Raw genomic sequence first — 7,446 nt, 5'->3', positions numbered from 1 at the left:
GAGTCCAAGGCTCTGGCGCCACTTAATTGACTCAGAGCGGGAATGAGCAATGTTAGGATTTAAAACTGGCTGAACTCTCTCCCGGTGTGGCGACATCCCTGACTTCCCTTCCCCAAAGCTAGGCCTCCTTTGCTCAGTTCTAGCAGCCCCTGCCCCGTCTGCTGGCTCCAAAAGACTGGGGCAGGACTGGACTGAGGACAGACGTGATTGTGCACCAATAGTAGAGACGTCTGGTAGCAAACTCTGTGAGGTTGGAGGAGGCTGACCACTCAGAGGAGATTGTCCAGAGAGACTGACGCTTTTTCTTGGAATTTCAGCCAGCTGATTTTCCTGTTTAATGTCTTCTGCTTGGAGACAAAAGTGCCGTTCCTCGATACATCTCCATCTTTACTTTTTTCTGCAGTGGAAACTTTTGCCTTTTCAGCCAGAAACCTTCTGATCTCTTGCTCAATGCTATCATCGCTGCTACTGAACTGCTATCTTCTTTTATCTGAAGAGCAATCTGAGTATTGTACAGCAACGTGGTGCTGGGACCCTCAGTTGCTTTAAATTTCTCTATTTCTCCTCCATCCATGTCATGATACTCATTTTCTCTCTCTTTATGTTGTAAAAATGTCTTTTTACTCAGTCCAGTCTTGTCTTTCATGTCATCCTTAGTCTTCTGTACTTTTTCAAAGCACTGCGCTTGGAAATAGGATCAGGTTTAAACTTTTTGGTCTGTAAAGCATTTCCTAGAAGCGGTTCTTCATTCTTGAGGCACTTCTTTGATTTCCGCTTTAAGTCTCTTGTTTTTTCTTTGACTTCTTTTTTGTCTTGAGCAGGTCTTTTATAGCAGTGTCTAGGTCCTCATCACTGTCTAGCGAGCTGCTTTTGTCTCCACTTTGCTCTGTGTCATGCAATCTAGCTATTGGGGGTGTTTGACTTCTCTGGGAAAATACCAATGGGTTTGATTCTTTTTCATTGTTATCTGTCCTTGACATGGTGGAAATGCTACCGTTTTCCTCTTTATGTTTCTTCTCTGTGTCAAAGACAATCTTGGAGGTTTTCTTTGGGTTGCAACTTGTTTTGCTTTCACGTCCTCTGATTCATTTATACTATGAGGCTCTTGAGTCGCAGGAGAGCTGTTCGGCTGTTTGTGCATTTGGGCCTTCTGCTCCAGAAATTTCCTGATTTCCTGCTCTATGCCATCTTCACTATCAATGGAGCTGCCATTACTTTCTTCATCTGGGCAGTTATCAGGAAGGGAAGATTGCAAAGAAGTTTCGGTGGGGGCACAATTGCTAAGGCCGACACTGTGATGGAAGGCCCCAGGCATAACGGTTTTCGAAATGTCCAGTATTGCCTCAGCACACATGAGCTCTGCAGTTGTATTTACCTTTGGTGGGGCAGGGGTAGGTTGCTCCTTAAGACTTTCTACTTTAAACAATAGCAATCCATTTCCTTTCCCCTTCGAGCTGTTTGAAAGCGTATTCTTGGGTACAAAAACAGATGAAGGAGGAGGTTGAGCAGATTTTCCTTCTTTCTCTGTTCTTGTCTTTTTCTTTCTCAGTTTGTGTTTCTTCATGTTTTCCGCACTTCCAACAGCATGTATTAATGACTTTCTAAAGGGTTTTTGCCTATGTAAGAATGGTTTCAGGACACTCTTCTCCTTGAGCTGCTCAAGCTGGTAGCAGCGAATAGCTTCTTCAATACCATCGTCGCTAGTGGAGTCAGACTCCTCTTTGAATGCATGAGGGCTGAAAGCGTCAGTCTTGTTCTGCTGCTCCTTTTTCTCCATCTGGTATTTTTGAATGGCCTCCTCAATGCCGTCATCACTACTGGAATCATTTGAGTTTTCCTCCACCTTAACTGTGACTGGGCACTTGACTTTGTTGAAGAGGCTGATTGTTTTAGAGGGACTCTTTGCCTGTTCTTTGGACAAGACTGAAGTTACAGTTGTGCTTTTATTTGAATCCAATTTCTTAACTGTGTTGTCATTTAGGGAGGCCTTGTTTTTGATATGCTTTTTAATCGGTACAACAGCGGGTGCTGTGAGAGTCTCAGCTTTGACACTTTTTGGAAACTGGCTAGTGGCAATCAGAAATGTATTGTTGTCAGAGTTCTGTTTGGAAACCTCAGGAATAGGTGGATTTTTCCTGGGAATTTTGGATGATTGGAGAAAGTTGAAGCATGGTTCCCCCTGACGTTTGTGATCATCCTTCTCCTTCAGGTATTCCAGTATTGCCTCCTCAATTCCTCTGTCCACAGAATCATCGCTGTCAGAGTCACTGCTCTTGTGGTTGATTGGGGAGGAAACATATGCCTGTTGATTTTCAGTGGGACCTTTAGTTTTGGACTTGGCTCCCACATAAGAAGCCATTGCGACCTTGCAGACTTGGGGGTGACCTTCCTGTCCCGATAGCATATTTCCCGCAATGTCGTCGCCCATCTCGAGTGAGGACTGGGTGCTCCTAAGGCTCTCTATGATCATCTGGACCTTATCTGAGATAGGTGTGCCTCTGGTGGACAACTCTGTGTCAGAGTCATTGAAGCAGATTGGAAGGCTATAGCCTCCAGGTGGACCACACGTTCTCCATTCCGTTTGCGTCACTGCGACAGGAGGTACATTCATCAAGTACATTCTACTTAAGGAAGGTGAGGTCCTGGACCATTGGAGTGCGGCTGCCTCCGAACAAAATCACATTGTTCAACCTGAGAAGAAAACAAAGAAACGGTGACAAGCAAGTCAAACTACATTGATAATTAAAGCCCATAAGTGTAGAATTTCTGTGATTCATCTATCAAATTATTCTGATGGCATATATTATTATTCATTGTGTCCAACGTTAGATCCTTTTGTAAGACCTGTGAATGACATCCATTGTGTAACTGGAATATTGCAAGCTGATCCATCCAAAAGTATTAGTCCAAAAGATCTCCAAATTTACATTTTGTCCAACCTTGTACAGACTAGGTTTGGGAGCCAGGTATGGGCTCTTGAACACTCCCTTTTGTGGTTGCTTACAGGTGTCGTTGGACAGATACGTTTTTTCCTACTCAGCCTCTTGCCGTCTACATTTTAATTTTTAGATAGTCGCCAATACTAGGGATGTCACGAGACCTGATACGCCGGTACAAAGTCGATGCCAAAGTGCTGAAAACATGCGGTGCTTGTTTTTCTACAGTAACGTGGGTACCAGGGATCCAACATGTGGAAGATGGCGACAGTTGCAGCTGTAGTACTAAAAGTAATGGATTCTGTTGGGCCCCATTTGATCTCTGTTTTCAACAGCTCCCTATCTACTGGTTGTGTCCCTGATTATTTTAAAACGGCTTGCGTGAACCCACTTTTAAAGAAACCTGGTTTAGATCCCTCCCTCCCACATAATTTTAGACCAATTTCAAAACTGCCTTTTATTGCAAAGATTCTAGAAAGAATTGTGTCCAAACAGCTGCTCACTGTACTGGAAAATAACAAAATATTTGAAAAGTTTCAGTCTGGTTTTAGGAAGTTCCACAGCACTGAGACTGCCCTGCTTAAAGTCACCAATGTCTGCTGATGAAGGCATGTGCTCAGTCCTGGTACTCCTGGACCTTAGTGCTGCTTTTGACACCACTGATCACAACATCATGTTAGACAGACTGAGGCACTGGGTGGGGATCTCTGGTACTGCCCTAGAATGGTTTTCATCCTACCTGTCAAATAGGAAGTTTTGCGTGTCTGTAAAAAAAACATGTCTCCTCGTTCTGTCCAGTTAAATATGGTGTGCCTCAGGGGTCGGTCTTAGGACCCATTTTGTTTTCCTTGTATCTGCTTCCCCTTGGACATATTATCCATAAACATGGCATTTCTTTTCATATTTATGCTGATGACACACAAATATACTTGCCCGTCAGATCCACAGACCCTGGAATGCTGAGTTCACTTAACAACTGCCTTTGTGAAGTTAAAAAATGGATGTCAAATAATTTCCTCCAGCTGAACTCAGACAAAACAGAAATCCTGGTCACCGTGTCCCAGCAGATGGCAAATCAAATACTGCCATCTGCTGGTTCCCTAGTAAATCACATTAAGCCTGTGGCAAAGAACCTTGGTGTTTGGTTTGATAGTAATTTAAATTTTGAGCAGCACACCACAAAGCTTGTTCAATCATGTGTTTATCAACTTAGAAATATAGCAAAAATTCGATCTATGTTAACTTTTAAAGGACACTGAGACCATTTTACACGCCTTCATCTCATCACGCCTGGATTATTGCAACAGCCTTTTCACCTGTTTAACCCAAAAATCTATTGATCGACTCCAGACTGTCCAGAACTCAGCTGCCAGGCTTTTAACCAGAACAAAGAAATATGACCACATTACTCCTGTTTTAGCTTCATTACACTGGCTCCCTGTATGTTTTAGAATTGACTTTAAAATTCTATTGATCACTTCATGGCCTCTCGCCTTGTTATATTTCTGACCTTTTAGTCCCATACACACCAGCACGCACCTTGAGATCCTCGGGCAGAGGTCTGTTGTCTGTTCCAGAGTCTCGACTGAAAACTAAAGGGGACAGAGCGTTTGCTGTCAGGGCCCCGAGGCTCTGGAACAGCCTGCCCAAGGAAATCAGGTCGGCTGAGTCAGTGAACTCTTTTAAGTCCCTTCTTAAAACATACTTTTATAGGAGAGCCTTTCCCGACTTTATTTTATCCCTTTTGTTTTATTGTATTTTACTAATTTTAGATTTATCTGTATTTTAGTCTTTTCAATGTTTTCATGCTTTTATCTTGTATTGTTTTTATATTATTGTCTCTTGGGTATTATTGTCTTTACACTTGTTAATGCACTTTGTAACTTGTTTTTGAAAAGTGCTCTACAAATAAGATTATTATAATAATAATAATAAATAATAATAATAACAGCTCCGCCTCGACTCATCGAAAAGAAAAACAGAAGAATTATGTATGGAAACCTGGGTGGAGTTAATTTAATACATTTGTCGGCTGTTATCGTCAATAGTTCCATGTCCAAGCCTCGATTTAACCACCCTTAAACATTTCACACCTGTGAGTTTGTGTGTATGTATATATATAAAGTTAAGAAAACTGATTTATTGATAAATTATGCACATTGGAAGGTTGTAATTTCAATAGCTTGCTTACATCTAATCACCTCTAATCTGCCCTGGACATCCTCTCACAACCTTTAAAGCTATTAGTTGTTTTTTGTAATGTTTTTATTAAAAGGAGTGTGTGTTGAAGTACATGGGTTTTGTTTTTGTTTTTTTACCCTGGTATTGAATTGGGTATCGAGAATCGTGGAATATCACCGGTACCGGTTAACCACTGGGATCAAGGAAATAATATCTCCCCTCTATGCACATCAGCTTCCACTAAATCTAGGACTATCTGCTTATTTAATTTCTTCTCCCTCACACTCCTTCACTTCCCTCAGTCATTCTATACTGACTGAGAAGCTCAATCAGAATACATATCCTTGCAAACAGCTACACATCTTGAATATGCAGCAGAATAGGCATCGTCAGTGCTCTGCTACCATCGTGTGGAGGAACTCAATGTGACCACTCTGCAGTACTTATTGCAGGCTGAATGATATCATGTCAAATGAAATTGTGCTGCATGATTCTGGGAGATGTTTTTGGCAACTCAGGGCTACAGGAGTTAGTGCTTATTTGTGCACGATTAGAGGAATTTCTGGAAGACTTGAGGTAAATGTATCATTCTCCAATGCCTGCAGCTTCTTCATAGTAAAAGCCTTCTAGTGTCCGTTTTGTCAGTCCCCAAACTCTGTTTTGGTCCTAATTACCAAAAACCCCCACACGATTGCCAAGTCAGTAATTTAAAAGGCAAACACATATTTCTAGTTTATTTAGTTAGAATTTACTGAGCTTGGCAGGTATCAACAGAAATATTACTAGTTACTATTACACAAAAATTAGTTAATTATATCCTTGAATTACTTAATTTAGTCCTCCAAAATTATTACTGTAGGAGTAGAAACTGAAGTTACAGGTTGTTGTGGCTGATCCATCTATGAAGGAGCACCCAGAGTGTCATTGCCATGCTGGCAGCTGTGCTTCAATGTGACATCTAATTACTGTAACAATTACCTCAAATTAACAGTGTTCGATGATCATGTTTATCCAATTGGTCCTTGTCCCCTCAACACTCTGTCATTCAGTTTTAATGCTACATTGCATGTTGTTTTAAAAAGCTCTCCTTGATGGGCAGCTTTGACTGTGCACACATCCTGCTGTGCAATGCAACATAGAATAAATACTACAAGTTGTCACGTCATGAGCAGGCTGGACCACAGGAGTTCAATCACAAGTGGAAAAAGTACTCACTTCTTTTATACAAGTAGATCTGCAATATCAGATCTTCTATTACAAGTAAAAGTGAATAAATATTATCAGAAAAATGTCTTGAAATGTACAAAAGTATAAGTACTCATTATGCAGGAAGAATGGCATCTCTGTCATACCAATATTTATTACATTGTTGGTTCATTACTGATGCATAAAGATCATCTTAATACTGTATCTGGTGGGGGTGGAGCTAATTTTAATTACTTTATAGTTTTGAAAATATTAACCTGCAAAGTAACTAGAAACTTTAAAATGCAAACAAGTAACTTAAACTGAACTTCTCTGTGATACTGTACTTGACTAAATTACGTTATATGTTAATTTCCACCACTGTGGTTCACATATCTTGCTTTTGGACGGATGGCTGGATAGGTTGCAAGTTGTGCTTTTTAAACACGAAGTTGTGTCGGTTTTTGTTGTTTTAATATTAGTTCTATATTAGTTATTTTACACGATTGTAGCTTTTTCTGTTAGCCTACATGGTGCAAACACAATTCGTGCATATACGAATCGAATTGTTACTCGTAACTTACCTGCCAGGCAGCACCTGATGTGTTATAAACTGAATTTTTATGTGGCACCTGAACCCACGTATAAACTATGAGCCTGTCCTGTGAGTAACCTAATGTCCAGAGTTGAACCCTGCAGCAGCAGTACTTTTCCTCCATAAACAAGCATGCCTTCGGACAATTACCCAGTCGAGGAGTCGCTACGCTGGAGCCACTGCTAGCCTGCCTAACCGACGTTACCCCAAATGTAAAACCCCACTTCCACCTTTAATGTGCAGCCTGCAGGGGAATCGGCAACCCGGCTACAGCCTGACACCAAGAGACAATATGCTGAGCTCTTAACCATTCTCCTCCATGACCTGCTGAACCCGATAGAAAAGTGCGAACAACTAACGTTACAGGAAGCCAAGCTGGGTCACCAAAGACGCCCCGCTGAAAAATGCCGACAAGCACATTAAACCGATCTAACGTAAAAACCGTAGCATAACGTAGTCATATGCCAACTTTGTTTGACATATCGTGTGTTCAAAGAAAGTTTCGCCACAGACGCCGACATTAGTGGGTAGCATTTGCATCTGTATTAC

General features: G+C 41.3%; 1 pseudogene; it reads right to left on the bottom strand.

Moving 5' to 3' along the window:
• Positions 1–3: 3 nt before the first annotated feature.
• On the bottom strand, positions 4–7,127 carry LOC119883998 (annotated as a pseudogene).
• Between the last annotated feature and the right edge of the window lie 319 nt (positions 7,128–7,446).

Source organism: Micropterus salmoides, unplaced genomic scaffold, assembly GCF_014851395.1.
Source record: "Micropterus salmoides isolate LMB-PRFRI ecotype aquatic unplaced genomic scaffold, ASM1485139v1 Ms_hic_scaffold_3072, whole genome shotgun sequence".
In the NCBI taxonomy this organism is placed as follows: domain Eukaryota; kingdom Metazoa; phylum Chordata; class Actinopteri; order Centrarchiformes; family Centrarchidae; genus Micropterus; species Micropterus salmoides.
Note: the sequence above shows the minus strand (reverse complement) of the source record. Positions and strands in the feature narration are given on the sequence as shown.